This window comes from Astatotilapia calliptera, chromosome 9 (assembly GCF_900246225.1).
Source record: "Astatotilapia calliptera chromosome 9, fAstCal1.2, whole genome shotgun sequence".
NCBI classification, from domain to species: Eukaryota; Metazoa; Chordata; class Actinopteri; order Cichliformes; family Cichlidae; genus Astatotilapia; species Astatotilapia calliptera.
Window position 1 is genome coordinate 11316622 of NC_039310.1, and position 17463 is coordinate 11334084.

A 17463-nucleotide genomic window follows, 5' to 3' on the forward strand; every position below is an offset into this window, starting at 1 on the left:
GGCCTTATAAATTGGACCTGTGTGAGAAGACTTTTAAAGATCCAGTTTCACTTAAAGAACACCAGCAGATCCACACCACAAACAGACTACAACTGGAGTTACTGTGAGGTATCTATTTTTATTTTTTAATGTTTGACACAAGAAGTCGGCCCTTAACAGCCCGTTCTAATTTTTGCTTCTGATCCCACTTTTTTTCATATGTATCACTCATTTACATGAATGTTTCAACTGCAGCATTGGGAAATGGAATCTGAATTATAAATTTTTTAAACTTGGAGGCACAAAATCTTCTGCCACCAGGTAAAAACACCTGTTAGCCTTGAGCAGCATAGAGAAAATACTGTTACAGTGATTTTAAAACATCTAAATTATCTTTCATTTTAAAAGCCAAGGGGACATAAAAACTTAATGTACAGAATATTGAAGTCAAACTGGATAAAAATCACCTAAAAGTTTGTTAAATCTGCTAATGTAAATTTGATATAAAATAAACCACAACACTGTAATCCCCTTAAAAGATGCACTTGACACAAGCTGAACTACTGCAAAGAATGTGGGAGTGGCTCTAGATTTGAACTGCGAGTGTGAAACTAATACAAGCATCTGACCGGAGGAGCGCAGAGTTCGAGTGGGTAGGTGCAAGCTAAGGAGATCTGAAATGTAACCTGGAGCCAAACCATAGAGAGAGTTAAAAACAAATAATAAAACCTTAAAATCAATTCTATATTTAACTGGCTGCCAATGTAAAGATGCGAATATTGGAGTAATACTCTCTCTTTCTGGTACCCGTCAGGAGCCTTGCGGCTGCATTTTGAACAAGTTGCAGGTGGGACAGGCCTGAGTGACAGATGCCTGAATAAAGAGAGTTACAGTAGTCAAGACGTGATGATACGAAGGCATGGAGCCTAATAGGAGCATGTATAGGGAGAATAAGACGGGGCACAGAATAGAGCCCTGAGGTATTCCACAAGTGAGTATAGATGGGAAAGAGTATTTGTTACCCAGCATCACAGAGTATGATCTGCTCTCCAAATAAGAGGCAAACCATTTTAAAACAGAGCCTTGAATGCCGACACGTCTTTAGACAGTTTAATAAGAATGTGTTGTTGACAGTGTCAAATAATGCACTCAGGTCTCGAAGAATTAAAACTGTACTTTTTCCAGAGTCAGCAGCTAAAAGCACATCATTGAACACCTTCAGTAGAGCGGACTCTGTGCTGTGGAAGGCTCTGAAACAGACTGATATTTATCCAGAATATTATGTGTGTCTAAGAATTAATATAATTGGTGGAGGACAACTTTCTCGAAAACCTTAGACAAAAATGGCAGCTTAGAGATTCGTCTAGAATTGCCAAATACTGACGGGTCCAAACCAGGATTTTTTAGAAATGGCTGGACAACAGCTTGTTTAAATGAATGAGGGACAGTTCCATTTGAAACACTGCCATTTACAATAGCGAGGATGTTGGGGCCGACTGTCTTCAGCACATCTCTGAGAAATGGCGTAGGTAACACACCCAAGGGGCACATAGTTGGTTTCATGTGCATTATTATATCAGTAAGATGGGATAATGAGACTGCTTTAAATTTGGAGAAAAAGAATGAACATGTAGGTGGTTCAGAAGGACCGTGGAGCTTATCTTTCTTCGTTCTGCTTTCCTGCATTCCTGTCTGACGCCACGAGTGGCCTTATTTAGCCAAGGCTGAGTTTTAAATTTTTGCCATCTACATTTTAGAGGAGCAATTTAGTCCATAATGTTGGTACAAGCATTGTTTTTTTGTTTTAATGCGATCAACATAAAAAATAAAGCTAGAGCCTCAGGACAGTATGTTCAAAATAGTACAAGCATAACATAGCTATTATTCATAAAACACTGGAAGTTATTTGAAAACTCTGAGGACAAAGAACACACAAACACACAGTGCCTCAGTGATTTGCAAAACTGTTTCACAGATCACAGAACTATATCAGGGTGTCATTTCTCAGGCAGAAATGTAGATAAAAATAATGAAATCCCCAAACAAGTGCAAAAAACACAGAGTCAAGAATAGGTTAAATATATAAATATAATCAATTAGAAACAGTAGCACATCAACATAAAACATATAAACATAAAGTTGGAGCCCGAGGACAGTGTGTCCAAAAGCACAACATAGCTATTAATTCAAGTTATTTTAAAATTTTGAGGACAACGAACACACAACCACACTGCTCTTTATTGAGATTACATGAATATGCGTAGGTTCATTAACATATGATGTCTTATACTTAAACAGATACAGGGTAGGTGTCCTCCTATACCATAAATCAGTAAGAGAAGGTACGACCTCTCTCATGACCTTAGGATGTGTGTGCATGCCAGAGTGCTCTGGGAGGCACACAGAGTCTTTGATAACTGCTAAGGATCAGACATCCTGTAGAGGCTAAGCCTATGCTTGAAGCCACTGAGGTGGTCGTTAACCGGGGTGACGCGATGTCACTGGTATGTATGAATTAAGTAAAAAGTCCAATAACTCCAGCAGTACTTATCTTGTCCTTTTTGGTCTTTATTCCCATATCAACTTAACATAACAGCGCAACGGTCACAAACTGTTTTCCTTCTTACAATTAATGACACACCTGACGCCGAGTACGTGCGTCTACCTTAAATACCTTTACATGATCAAAACAGAAAAAGGTGACCTCTAGCGACCACATAAGGTATTAACCCAAGAATGGCTCCTACACATCCTATCAATATGCAATCGATTATACACCGTAAAAAAAAAATCCTAAAAAAACGGTAACATTCCGGCAGCTGGGGAGCCAAAATAATACCATAAAATAACAGTAAATAACTTTCACATGAAATTACAGTTATTTTCAGTAATGACAATACAGTTTGTTGCCCTAATTTTACATGGGATTTTGCCTTTTTCAAATGCTTTTAAACATTAAATTAGGAACATTTTAATGTGATTAAACAATGAAATTACCTATAAACAAGGTCCATGAATGCGGCAATATGAATAATAATACTGAAATGTACAGAAATATACAGTTAACAGTTGGTTTAAATAATAATGGATTGCATTCATATAGTGCTTTTTGAGACCCTCAAAGTGCTTTACAATTCCACTTTATAATTCCCCTCTGGCCATCACCAGTAGGTGGTAGGTGAAGTGTCTTGCCTAACGTTGTCAGTTCGACAACGGGGCTCGAACCTTCTGATTACAAGGCGAACTGCCAACTCTTGAGCCACGATCGCCCTAAATGGCAATAATAATAATAATTATTTGATGTAAAAAAAAATTATAAGAATCATTTTATATATTTTTCCATAGCATTACATTTGAATTAAACAGTTCAATCTTTCAAATAACGGACAAACATTTGTGAATGTATTTTAACAATCTAAATATGCATATGTACAGACAAATACATTTAAAAAAACAAGAAAATTATGTTTTATTACAATACAGTGATTTTACGTTAATTTACATTTGAAATGTAAAATCACAGTCTATTGATGTAAATTTAATGATATTTTAGAAGAACAGTACAAAACTGTAAAATACACAGTAAAATACTTTTATATTACAAATTTTTTTACAGTGTATACCTCTAAGGATATATGAGTATATATTTCTAAGCATAAATGACAATCCAACAATATAAAAGTAACACTATTATTTCAAGTTGGATCCTGATGGGCAGATCAGAGGGATTCACGGTGAACGCGAGCAAAAAACTTGAAGTCTTTCTCCAGTTCACCAAAAATCTGAAATCATTGCTCAAACTCCAGTAACAGTCCCGTTATTTTATCTTTGAACTGCTTCATGTCTACCACACTTTGGGTCATGCACACATTTTTCAAACAGGGGAAGTGAGCTGCATCACCACCAGGGCTGGACTGGGACAAAAAAACGGCCCGGGCATTTTGACTAGCGACCAGCCCACCAGGTATTATAGGAATAGGAATATTCCTATGGTTTTTTTATAGGAAAAACCATAAAGCCTTTGAATGAAAACAAACACTGTTGTGACAGTGATGTACACTGTCTTGTTGGTATATATGTATCAATCTAATAAACTTAAACCTACAGCATCCTCTCTATTCTGGTATTCTAAACAGTACTTAGCCGAAACCCAAAGACTGCTCGGTCGAGTTAACCTCCTGAACTATCTACAACATATGGTGGAAACCTGAAATCAAGACAGAGAAGACTAAAGGTGAGACATGATCATTACTGAATATTAAAAATAATAAATGACAGATTTAGATATATTTTCATAAATTATTCATTTACCACATCAATAAACAGCATGGCAGGACAAAATATTTTTTTAACATGGCAACTTTTAAAAAGTGAAAGGAGAAAGAAAGACAGGTGAGAAAGAATAAAACTTAATTATACAGTATAATGGGACCCTGAAAAAATATTACTATGTACAATAATGGATTTCTATACATTTTACATCAGATGAAAACGTTTGTTGTAAGATTCAAATAATTTTTGGTAAAAGCTAGACATTTTAATTGAGAATAATAAAAGAAAAGTAGTCCTTGTGCCCCACTTTCCCTGTTAATGTCCTACCTGGCCCCCTGGCAAAATTTTGCTAGACCCGCCCCTGCACAGTTACCAGCTGTCAGCTACCTAAAAAAGGATCCTGGTGTTATTTGTCTCTCAGAAACAGTTCATAACTTCCCTTCAACTCATTCATGTCACCTAAAAGGTAAACCTGTTTCTCCATCACCTGTTCAGCTCTGATGATTCAGTAAGGACATCTCCTGGTTTCATCTTCATGTTTCCCTATCACCACATATCCAAACCGATATCATGACCAGCAGCTTTACAGCTGTGGCTCCAGAAAACATCAGCTGATAGTAGAAATTAATATTACATAAATTCTAACAACAGCTGATCAAGTTTAAACGTGCTGCTGTTGTTTAGCGCGACCTCCTCTGGGTTCCTTGTTCTGGTGCAAAGTGGACAATAAACAAGCAAGAGAGACAGGACTTGCATCAGAAAAGCCGATCATCTGATCATTGATCAGTTTCATGATTGTGGTAGCAAAAGGAGAGGGAGGGGGAGAGGATGAGAGAAGAAGAGACAGCTGACAGCGTAAAGACGCAGAAAAACTCCAGCTTTGTGTCTTTTTCCATTCTAGCTGAAGTCCGGGACAAACTGTGCTCCTTAGGTCAATACGAAACGCGGAATATTTTCTCTGAATACGAGACGATTCGGTTTTTTACGGGACGGTTGGAAACTCTAATAACTTACCTTATAAATAAAATAAAGTTAAACATCAGTAACATCATAGCACCCGCCCAGCAGTATATAAACTCCGTCATGCTAGCTAGTACGCAGAGTTATTGTAACTGACTGTAAAAAGTCAGCATAACGAAAATAAACTCCACCTAAACTTGGTTTATATCTGACCCAGACAGACTGCAGGTCATAAGTTCTCACTTGAAGTTCAGTTCACCTGACACTCGGAACGACGGCCACCTCAAGTCTCTGCTCTTCCTGCCTCACCTTTCCATCATCCACCTGCTGGCCTCCACCACTTGCTAACATTACTGAATCTGTGGAAGCTCCGCAATAGCCACCACCAAACAACAATTGAGTTATTTTTACACATCTCCCAGCATCTGGCCAATCCACCACCTTTCAGTGTTTATACCGTTACGAGAAAAAAAAAAGAAAAAAAACTCATCGGCCCACCGGGCAAATGCCCAGTATGCCCGATGGCCAGTCAAGCTATGATCACCACCAGTGAGCTGCGTCTCCCACAATGACAGCTTCAACTTGAAAGAACGTATGCTGTCATAATACTGCGCGACAACTTTATTGCATCCTTGAAGCTGTTTGTTCAAGTTATTCAGGTGCTCTGTAACATCCACCATAAATGCAAGTTCTGCATCCATTCTGCGGAATGAAATTCTAACACTGGTTTGCCCTTTTCTTCCATGAACTGTTCAATTTTTTTCTTGTAAATCAAAGAAATGCCTCAGCATAGCACCTCAGCTCATCCATTTTACCTCAGTGTGGTATTGCAGGCCATAGATGTGGTCTTTTTCTCTGAAAAGGCTGACAAACTGACGGTGATTGAGGCTTCTGGAACAGATGGGATTAACAATTTGGATGACCACCTTCATGACATTATCCATTTTTAATGACTTGCAACACAAAGCTTCCTCGTGCAAAATACAGTGAAAAGCCCAAAAATCAAATACTCCATTTGCAGATTGCGCTTTATCTCTGAACTTGGTTACGGCGCCTGCTTTTTTCCCAATCATTGAGGGCGCACCAGCTGTAGCCAGGCTGACACCGTGGGACTACTCCACTCCAACCCTGTCCAGTGCGCCGACGAGTGTGGTGAAAACAGCAGCTGCGGTCGTTGTATCTGTAATCGGCACCAACTCCACGAACTCCTCTGTAACGGTCAATGTGTCATCAACTCCGCGGATGAAAATTGCCAGTTGCGGAACATCTGTAATGTCCATGCCTTCATCAATTGCAACTGAAAACGCAATAAATAACTTTACTTTTTGCTTCAACTGGCTGTCCAAATCCTCTGAAAGATCAGAAATCCTGTTGGCAACTGTGTTTCTTGTCAGGCTGATATTTACAAAGGCCTGGCGCTTTTCAGGGTACACTATCTCCGATGCCTTTATTATACGTTTTTAAACCCTCAATAAATGGTTTTGATGCTAGTGCAATTTCATTAGCGATGAGGTAGCTAGCTTTCACTGCATTGTCACTGATGTCTAGGCTGTGAGTAAATACAGACGGCTGTTTCTTCAGACCCACCAACGGTTCATTCACCTTCTCTCTACTTCACTGTCCTTGAAAGTAGTCATATTTGTCGGCATGAAGACTCACATAGTGGTGACGGAGGTTATATTCTTTCAGATCTGCAACATGCTGGGAACACATACATACAAACATACAGTTTTCCTATTCACTTTCGTAAATAAATAGGAGGATTGATTGTGATATATGTGATAAGACTTTTAAAGATCCAGATTACCTGAAGGAACACGGGCAGATCAACATTAGAAAAGGACAGCACGAGTGAAGCTACTGTAAAAAGTGTTTTTGTTATTTTTATTATCTAAAATCAACTTCTTTTAAAACCTCACAAGTGTGTAATCACAATGCCCACCTTGTTAATTGTCCTGAAAATCTGTATAAGCCAGACAATGAATCAGTGATGTTGCAGTCTTTCACAGCGATGGTGGTATAGCGGCAAACATAGCTGCCTTCCAAGCAGTTGACCCGGGTTCGATTCCCGGCCATCGCAGTTGCCACTCGCAGTGCTGTTCAAGCATGTGGGCTGCGTACTATTTTACACTAAAAACGTTCTCCGCTCTTTTTGCAAATGCTTACAATGTCAGGCCAGGTGCATTCTTCATCGGCCTCGCTGCTACCGTTTGCTGTGGAAAGACACTGTTCACACAGGCTTTGAGTTCTCATCACTTCATACCTATACCTTCTTACATGAAACTGTGATTGGACACGCTACTTCTTCATAAAGACACCCAGTCCCACTTTAAATATTGTGCTCAATGTTTGGAATGAAGATAACATTTTACTAACCATGTACTGATCAGCTCTTTGCGGTGGCAAAATCATCAGCTGTGTGTGTTACTGTTCATGCAAACAAGCAAGCTAATGTCAGCCAGCTAGCTTCAACCGCAGCTGTGCTGCACCAATCTCACGGAACTGCAAAACCACAAGCTTTCGCACCAAAGTCATGCAGCTACCGCATTTACAATCCAGAGTGGCCGTTGTTGTGCACATCCTACTTGAAAGATGTGTGGCGTAGGACTTGGAAGACGTATGTCTTTCAAGTATGTAGTTCCACAGCCCAATGTGGTTGTTGTGGCCGAGCGGTCAAGGCGATGGACTAGAAATCCATTGGGGTCTCCCCGCACAGGTTCGAATCCTGTCGACAACGGTCAGCTTTTTTGCGCCAGTCCTGACGTTGATTTGAGAAGAAGGCATGGAGATCACCTGAGAAGGTGCCAGGAGAAAGAGCCAGGCCTTTGCTTGTGAAAATAGAGCACGCAGAAGCAATGGACCCAGCTATGTCCTGACAAAATTAGGCACATATTCAGTAAACATGGCATCCTTCAATTGGTCTCTTAGCCACCCCACACGTGCCCCCGTGTAGTCGTCCAGGATCCAGTCTGAGTACCGCCAATGACTCATGCGTCTGACAAATGCTCATTGCTTTGCAAGAGGATCGGGATTGGAGGCACAGCGGATTTCACCGGGAATGGGACAACAGCAGAAATAGCTTCAAACATTACTGCATGAAAAGCACAAGGAGTGGACACATTTCATTGTTTGGAACACTGCTTTTCACTACAGCTCTTTGCATGTAAAAACTTTGCTCTTCTCCACAGCTGGCTGACAGACACGCAAAAGCGCAAGCAAGAGTGGCCACAGACCCACTATGCCGGCCTTTGTACACTCTCTCCATCTAATGATAGAGAGGAAGGATACATTCACTACTTCTAGCCTCCACTATTCAAATTCAGTATTTTCACAGTGTCCTAAAAGCTTCCTGAAAAGCCTTTACACTGTTTTCCAAAACGCTGCATCCAGAGCACAGTCAGGGACTGGAAGGACAGAGTAGATTTCCCCCATATGGACTTCTCTCTTCATTGGCTCCCAATTAAATCCCAAATAAAAATCCAAATACTTGCCCTCACACACAAGGTCTTGAATAATCACCACCAATTTTGTCTACAAGATCTCACAGTGCCATATCATCCCAACAGAGTGCTTTGCTCTCAGACTGCTGGCTTCCGAGGGGATTTTAAAGTGCAATGGAAGGCAGAGCCATCACTTTTCAGGCCCCTCTCTGTGGAACCAGCTCCCACTTTGTATTCGGGACACAGACACTTGCTCTCATTTTTGAATTAAGCGTAAAACCTTTTTGCCAAAGTCCAATAACTTGAAAGAGGAGCCAAAGACGTCCTCGTCCCAGATTCGTCCCAAGACAGATTCACACCTATTCTCACCTTGTCTGCTGTGACCTGAAGAACTCGCGTGACCATTGCGACTCTCAAGGTGCTAAAAATCACGCAAGAGTTTAAATGCGTGAGAGGCCACACTTGAGTAGCAAAGAAGCTTTGCTGATGAGATTAAATGTGCAGTTGCATGAAAGCACTAGTCTTTTTAGTGATCCACCTTTTGACCAGTTTAGAACCTGACAAGCGAGTAATCACAATGCCCACCTTGTTAATTGTCCTGAAAATCTGTATAAGCCAGACAATGAATCATTGATGTTGCAGTCTTTCACAGCGATGGTGGTATAGCGGCAAACATAGCTGCATTCCAAGCAGTTGACCCGGGTTCGATTCCCGGCCATCGCAGTTGCCACTCACGGTGCTGTTCAAGCATGTGGACTGTGTACTGTTTTACACTAAACACGTTCTCCGCTCTTTCTGCAAATGCTTACAATGTCAGGCCAGTTACATTCTTCATCGGCCTCGCTGCTACCGTTTGCTGTGGAAAGACACTGTTCACACAGGCTTTGAGTTCTCATCACTTCATACCTATTGTCGAGGAAAACCTGTTGTTTTACTGTTACTTGGTTATCATTTACAGGCACTGTCATTATTTCATCATTACTTCATTAGTCTGTATTACTTATCTTCAGTTTATCATGTATCATTTATTGTTTATTTCAGAGCACGTAGGATAAAACCCATTCTAGATGTAATACTCTATCATGTGGCGAAAGCACCTCTCGAGCTAGAGGGTCCAGTTGGGCCTCCTGCAGTCACTTGCAGGCTTACACAAACATGCACATACAGAGTTATGTAAAACACGCACGTTCACATACACACTTAATAAGAACAGAAAGGTCGTCTTAGGACAGTCTCTCTGAGAGCTACACTATCACAAAATGCACAATGTATTACACACTTGTTTTTCTCTAAAGTAGCATATGATGTCCATATAAGGAGAACTTTTTGAGTGCGAGGAACTGTTATCATTGCCAGTAAAGTCTAACTGTGTGACGTCATAATGACTATAAAGCTTTCTGTCTTTGTGCAAACGAAGAAGAAGTCCGGCTCTTCCCACACTGTAATGTGTGTTTTAATAAATGATCTGTGCTGACCCAAACTATATCCCAGTCGTAGTCTCTTCCTCAAAATCCGAACCATGACAATTCTGGTGCCGAAAAACCCGGTTTGAGGAGGGACAAATGGAGCGTGGCTGGGGTATAAGTGGTGTCAGACGGACAGCCAGGAGGTCGACTGAGTGATGGGCCCCGAGATATGAGAGGTAAGCACCGCCTGTTGATGGATCTCCAAAGGTGCTGAATTGGAAATTAAACTAAATTAAATGTTCACTCAGTGGAGCTTCTGTTCTGTCCGTGGTGATTTTGGGGTAATTAGTGTTAAATGTTTGGGGAATATTTTACTGATACAAGTTATGGCTGTTTATTGTGGGAAGCGAATTTTGAGTTAAGAGGTTAGATGTGTTTAAGACAATACGGTTTAAAGAGTTTTAAGAAGAAGTGGGTTGACTGGATGCCAGCCAGTCACCCGGTAGTCTAGGGCATTTTGTTTAATCGATTATTAGAAACGCGGTTTCGGGCGTCAGATAATTAAACTGGAGGCGGAGACCTCGCAGTGACGCTTATAATATATTGAGTAAACTTGTTTAGGACTGGGGACGCGGTCCCCTAAGGGCGCAGTGGCTCAGCGCTGTGGCGGTGACTCCTGATCGTGGACGCATGGTTAGGCTATTTGCTCGGTTGGTTGCCGGGGGAGGTCGAGCACCCCGAAGAACCAAAGTGGTCGACGGAGATCACTTTCTTTACTGCGCCAGATTGATTGATAACCTGACCTGACGCAAAGCTCCAACAGCAGGAGTAAGCCCTGAAAGAGCTACAGAAGCAAAAGGGTCAAGTTACAAGGAGAAGATGCAGGCAGCTGCAACAACGGATGCAAACAGACCCAAAGAGGAGGACAGGACCCCAGGGCATGCTTCAGGCCGCTGGTTTACCTAAACTACAGAACAGGAAGGTGATGAACACAAACATACACCAACACACAAACACACACTTCTGCATGCGCCGACTTAGAATGAAGAGAAACACACACATGAACACTTATGCACTCGTTGAGGGAGTGAAAACTGATACATACCCATGCACCAAAATCAAAATGTTGATTCAATTCACTAAGAAGTGACACACAATGCTCCAGCTGCTGCAATGAAGAATGCTTTACTGACAAAGGCTCAATGCTGCACACAACAAATTCAAATACAGAATCTGTTACAATAATAAGCCCAGAGGGCATTTGTGTGGTCTGGGGAGCAGGGTCCGGAGAGGTTTGGTTATGAAAACGATGCCTGTGTGAGATATCTGGGGCTTAAGGCCTCGACTTAATTGTTTACTGTACACTAAAAAAAAAAAAGAAAACAGCCTGAGCAGTGGTGCAGAGTGAAAACGATGAATTAACAGTGTGAGTCTTATTTCAGAGCGCCACATCATTGTGATGGAGATTTAATAAAAGGAGGAACACACGGACAAAGAAGAAGAGAAAGGGGGGGCAGCCCTTGAACACGATTGCCTGAGGTATTAAAGTTCTGTACTAAATTCTGGTTTCCAGTGTGAGAAAAGTCACGCAGTGCCAGTAGTAGAGCTAGGGTGAGTGATGATTCTAAATTACTGTAAGTAAATCATTGTACACCCGTTCAAGTTTCATGATAACTGGGATCTAGACTTTGTTGAACTCTAGGCAATTTGAACAGCTAAGATTTGAGTGACCACGTAGCAGTTGAATAAAAGTCATTGAATAAGTGTTGAGATAAACTGGCAGAATTAAGAGAATTAAAACATTTCAAGAGCTCAAATTACTTAATATGGAAACGGTTCTATTTTGTTTCACGAACGCAAAACATATAGGTTTATGAATATGAAAAGGTTGAGGTGGTGTTGATTTGACTCTGTGTAGGTTTAGGTTGGTATTTTTATTGATGGGAGGAATATTCAGTGACAAGTCCTAAGACCCGGGCGTTGGTATTTTTGTTTTTGTTATTTTTCATTTTATTTTGTTTTATATTTTGAACAGTGCACTGATTTTTGTTTGTGAATCTTTTCTTTAAGCAGATCTGCACATCGGAAATTACAAGCATTACACGTCGGCGAGAAAATTGTTGTAAGTGAGTTTCTCCGCATTGAAATGGGTTCTGGAGGAAACACTTGTGGGGACAATTAGAAACGAGAGTCCCTGTCTAAAAAAGGATTCAGCGAGGTAATCCGATCTCAAGTTCTTGTTTTTCTTTTTGAAATGACGTCATTTTGCTGAGGGCGGAAATCTAAATGCGGCGATGGTTTCCACTATCAGCAAAGGAAAGAATGAATGAATGAATGAATGGATGAACGACTGGAAATAAAACAAACGGACTGACTGGTAAAAGATGACAAGACTTGACTACGACTCAAGGTTAACCTCCACCTAGATAGAACAAGAGGGTGGATGAATTTATGTGTGTTTCTTTTTACAGGAGTAGAAGGATGACAAAATATTCGAGGATGAGTGAACCTGTAAATGCCATTTTTGTGTCTTGTGTTGCTTACAGAGGTAACTGTGCAGCGTTAACATTTACACTCCTCCTCTGACAGGAAATCTTTTTATAGCACCTCTGGAATGTGGATGCCTGACTGCGGTCAATGTGCTGCTAATGTTTGCTTTGCTTTGTTAAGAATGCGTGAGAAGGGTGCAGTAGAAAACAGACAAGTGACATGAAAACAAGTAATAATAACAAATAACAAATTTGGGGACAGTTTGACATAGAGCTCACTAACTGGCCACTAGGGAGCTCTTAGTAGTGATACACAAGTGGAGTAACATTGCCCAAGGGTGAATAAAACAAATTGTGGCAATAATAGTGATTTAATGATCGGAGAAATCCTGAACATGATACTTGTCTGTTGTGCTGAATCTTTTATTACTCTTATGATTTACAGGTGGTTGTAAATAAGCTGTTTGATTTAACAGATTTGCTTTTTAGGTGAATGGGGAGTGAAAGGAGTTTAACATGTAACTGCTGACTAATGTTTTTAGAGAGGATGTGTAATGTTCTTGTGCAGTTTGCAGTGGGGAGATTGCAAATACAACTAGAACTATTAATTGAGACTAATTAAAACTAACCTGAAACTGAGGAGGTTTTAGATAAGGAGGAATTAAAAAGGATATAAAGTGCATTTGATCTTTGATTGCAGGTGTGACCATGAAGATTTTTGGTACAGATTGCAGGTTGTTGCTCATTATTGAAGTGTGCTCATAAAGGCAAAAAGCTATATAGGGGGTCTATGATTTCCTTTGTGTTTTAATAATTTAGGTATGGCAAAATTAAAGGTTTCTAGACAATTTAGGGAACGAGTGAGAAGCATAATTGGATGATCAAAAACTGAGTACTACATTTAAATGGAAGTTAGAATTAAGAATGCCCAATTTGTTTGAGGTCTGTAGTTCACTTTTATACACACACTGCAAATGTGCTTATAAGGAGCTGGCACTTAGTCTGTGAAGGTCAAAAGCTTCATCCGACAACGGATCGGATTGATATATTGGAGGTATTGACTTCAAGTGCAGAGGGTTAAATGCATGCACGCTTACACACATAGGCATAGCATAGGATTGGAATACATATAGTTAACAACATTAGGTTAGGAGAGCCAGTGCGGGAGAGGGGTTGGCTTCTGTCTCTTGCAGAGAAAGGAGTAGACACCAGACCAATGAGGTCTCGAGGAGTGCGGGGAGGAGATGTGAGCGGAAATGGCACCGAGAGCTGTGCTACTGAGCTTCCAGGGGATGGAGAGGTGTAACCTGCTCTGCCTCAAACCTTCAGCAGCATTGGAACATGAAAACCGGAAGGATGGAGGGAGCGTGCCAAGCTCCGGAAGTAATAGTTCTGCTTCCAGTGATCTCAGGGTGAATGAGCAGAGGGGAGCTCAGGGAAAGGCGTATTCCAAGTCACAACACGGGTGGTAAACAGAGGCAGAATAATCCTCTGCAACGTGGCTGGCTCGCTCAGTAGTCTACCTGGCGGGTCGAAGAAAGAAGAATCCGAGGGCGTTTCTTCACCCCAAGAGGAGGTGGTAAAGAGGCCTGAAGTGTGACAGGCTGAAACTCGAGTCTGAAGCTAAAAGGACAGCTGGGTTGTGGGAAAATTGGAAAACAACGGAGGTGTTGGGGTTGATAAGTGTCATAACGTGTTTGTTTGTTTGGAGACAAATCCTGGTGTGAGTTGGGCTGGCAAGCCAGCCCAAAAAGGAGGAGATGTCGAGGAAAACCTGTTATTTTACTGTTACTTGGTTATCATTTACAGGCACTGTCATTATTTCATCATTACTTCATTAGTCTGTATTACTTATCTTCAGTTTATCATGTATCATTTATTGTTTATTTCAGAGCACGTAGGATAAAACCCATTCTAGATGTAATACTCTATCATGTGGCGAAAGCACCTCTCGAGCTAGAGGGTCCAGTTGGGCCTCCTGCAGTCACTTGCAGGCTTACACAAACATGCACATACAGAGTTATGTAAAACACGCACGTTCACATACACACTTAATAAGAACAGAAAGGTCGTCTTAGGACAGTCTCTCTGAGAGCTACACTATCACAAAATGCACAATGTATTACACACTTGTTTTTCTCTAAAGTAGCATATGATGTCCATATAAGGAGAACTTTTTGAGTGCGAGGAACTGTTATCATTGCCAGTAAGGTCTAACTGTGTGACGTCATAATGACTATAAAGCTTTCTGTCTTTGTGCAAACGAAGAAGAAGTCCGGCTCTTCCCACACTGTAATGTGTGTTTTAATAAATGATCTGTGCTGACCCAAACTATATCCCAGTCGTAGTCTCTTCCTCAAAATCAGAACCATGACACTATACCTTCTTACATGAAACTGTGATTGGACACGCTACTTCTTCATAAAGACACCCAGTCCCACTTTAAATATTGTGCTCAATGTTTGGAATGAAGATAACATTTTACTAACCATGTACTGATCAGCTCTTTGCGGTGGCAAAATCATCAGCTGTGTGTGTTACTGTTCATGCAAACAAGCAAGCTAATGTCAGCCAGCTAGCTTCAACCGCAGCTGTGCTGCACCAATCTCACGGAACTGCAAAACCACAAGCTTTCGCACCAAAGTCATGCAGCTACCGCATTTACAATCCAGAGTGGCCGTTGTTGTGCACATCCTACTTGAAAGATGTGTGGAGTAGGACTTTGTAGGACGTATGTCTTTCAAGTATGTAGTTCCACAGCCCAATGTGGTTGTTGTGGCCGAGCGGTCAAGGCGATGGACTAGAAATCCATTGGGGTCTCCCCGCACAGGTTCGAATCCTGTTGACAACGGTCAGCTTTTTTGCGGCAGTCCTGACGTTGATTTGAGAAGAAGGCATGGAGATCACCTGAGAAGGTGCCAGGAGAAAGAGCCAGGCCTTTGCTTGTGAAAATAGAGCACGCAGAAGCAATGGACCCAGCTATGTCCTGACAAAATTAGGCACATATTCAGTAAACATGGCATCCTTCAATTGCTCTCTTAGCCACCCCACACGTGCCCCCGTGTAGTCGTCCAGGATCCAGTCTGAGTACCGCCAATGACTCATGCGTCTGACAAATGCTGATTGCTTTGCAAGAGGACTGGGATCGGGATTGGAGGCACAGCGCATTTCACCGGGAATGGGACAACAGCAGAAATAGCTTCAAACATTACTGCATGAAAAGCACAAGGAGTGGACACATTTCATTGTTTGGAACACTGCTTTTCACTACAGCTCTTTGCATGTAAAAACTTTGCTCTTCTCCACAGCTGGCTGACAGACACGCAAAAGCGCAAGCAAGAGTGGCCACAGACCCACTATGCCGGCCTTTGTACACTCTCTCCATCTAATGATAGAGAGGAAGGATACATTCACTACTTCTAGCCTCCACTATTCAAATTCAGTATTTTCACAGTGTCCTAAAAGCTTCCTGAAAAGCCTTTACACTGTTTTCCAAAACGCTGCATCCAGAGCACAGTCAGGGACTGGAAGGACAGAGTAGATTTCCCCCATATGGACTTCTCTCTTCATTGGCTCCCAATTAAATCCCAAATAAAAATCCAAATACTTGCCCTCACACACAAGGTCTTGAATAATCACCACCAATTTTGTATACAAGATCTCACAGTGCCATATCATCCCAACAGAGTGCTTTGCTCTCAGACTGCTGGCTTCCGAGGGGATTTTAAAGTGCAATGGAAGGCAGAGCCATCACTTTTCAGGCCCCTCTCTGTGGAACCAGCTCCCACTTTGTATTTGGGACACAGACACTTGCTCTCATTTTTGAATGAAGCGTAAAACCTTTTTGCCAAAGTCCAATAACTTGAAAGAGGAGCCAAAGACGTCCTCGTCCCAGATTCGTCCCAAGACAGATTCACACCTATTCTCACCTTGTCTGCTGTGACCTGAAGAACTCGCGTGACCATTGCGACTCTCAAGGTGCTAAAAATCACGCAAGAGTTTAAATGCGTGAGAGGCCACACTTGAGTAGCAAAGAAGCTTTGCTGATGAGATTAAATGTGCAGTTGCATGAAAGCACTAGTCTTTTTAGTGATCTACCTTTTGACCAGTTTAGAACCTGACAAGCGAGTAATCACAATGCCCACCTTGTTAATTGTCCTGAAAATCTGTATAAGCCGGACAATGAATCAGTGATGTTGTAGTCTTTCACAGCGATGGTGGTATAGTGGCGAGCATAGCTGCCTTCCAAGCAGTTGACCCGGGTTCGATTCCCGGCCATCGAAGTTGCCACTCGCAGTGCTGTTCAAGCATGTGGGCTGCGTACTATTTTACACTAAAAACGTTCTCCGCTCTTTTTGCAAATGCTTACAATGTCAGGCCAGGTGCATTCTTCATCGGCCTCGCTGCTACCGTTTGCTGTGGAAAGACACTGTTCACACAGGCTTTGAGTTCTCATCACTTCATACCTATACCTTCTTACATGAAACTGTGATTGGACACGCTACTTCTTCATAAAGACACCCAGTCCCACTTTAAATATTGTGCTCAATGTTTGGAATGAAGATAACATTTTACTAACCATGTACTGATCAGCTCTTTGCGGTGGCAAAATCATCGTGCGGGGAGACCCCAATGGATTTCTAGTCCATCGCCTTGACCGCTCGGCCACAACAACCACATTGGGCTGTGGAACTACATACTTGAAAGACATACGTCTTCCAAGTCCTACGCCACACATCTTTCAAGTAGGATGTGCACAACAACGGCCACGCTGGATTGTAAATGCGGTAGCTGCATGACTTTGGTGCGAAAGCTTGTGGTTTTGCAGTTCCGTGAGATTAGTGCAGCACAGTTGCGGTTGAAGCTAGCTGGCTGACATTAGCTTGCTTGTTTGCATGAACAGTAACACACACAGCT

The 17463-nt window shown here is 41.7% G+C and overlaps 1 protein-coding gene and 5 non-coding genes across 6 annotated transcripts in view; all 6 read left to right on the plus strand.

Moving 5' to 3' along the window:
• Window positions 1–17463, plus strand: part of pck2 (phosphoenolpyruvate carboxykinase 2 (mitochondrial)) — a 235473-nt gene that overhangs the window by 207566 nt on the left and 10444 nt on the right. The window lies entirely within an intron of this gene.
• Window positions 7220–7291, plus strand: trnag-ucc (transfer RNA glycine (anticodon UCC)). Its single transcript has one exon. It is a non-coding gene; the product is annotated as a tRNA-Gly (tRNA).
• trnas-aga (transfer RNA serine (anticodon AGA)) lies at window positions 7867–7948 on the plus strand. Its single transcript has one exon. It is a non-coding gene; the product is annotated as a tRNA-Ser (tRNA).
• Window positions 9303–9374, plus strand: trnag-ucc (transfer RNA glycine (anticodon UCC)). The gene has a single exon. It is a non-coding gene; the product is annotated as a tRNA-Gly (tRNA).
• On the plus strand, window positions 15316–15397 carry trnas-aga (transfer RNA serine (anticodon AGA)). Its single transcript has one exon. It is a non-coding gene; the product is annotated as a tRNA-Ser (tRNA).
• trnag-ucc (transfer RNA glycine (anticodon UCC)) lies at window positions 16758–16829 on the plus strand. The gene has a single exon. It is a non-coding gene; the product is annotated as a tRNA-Gly (tRNA).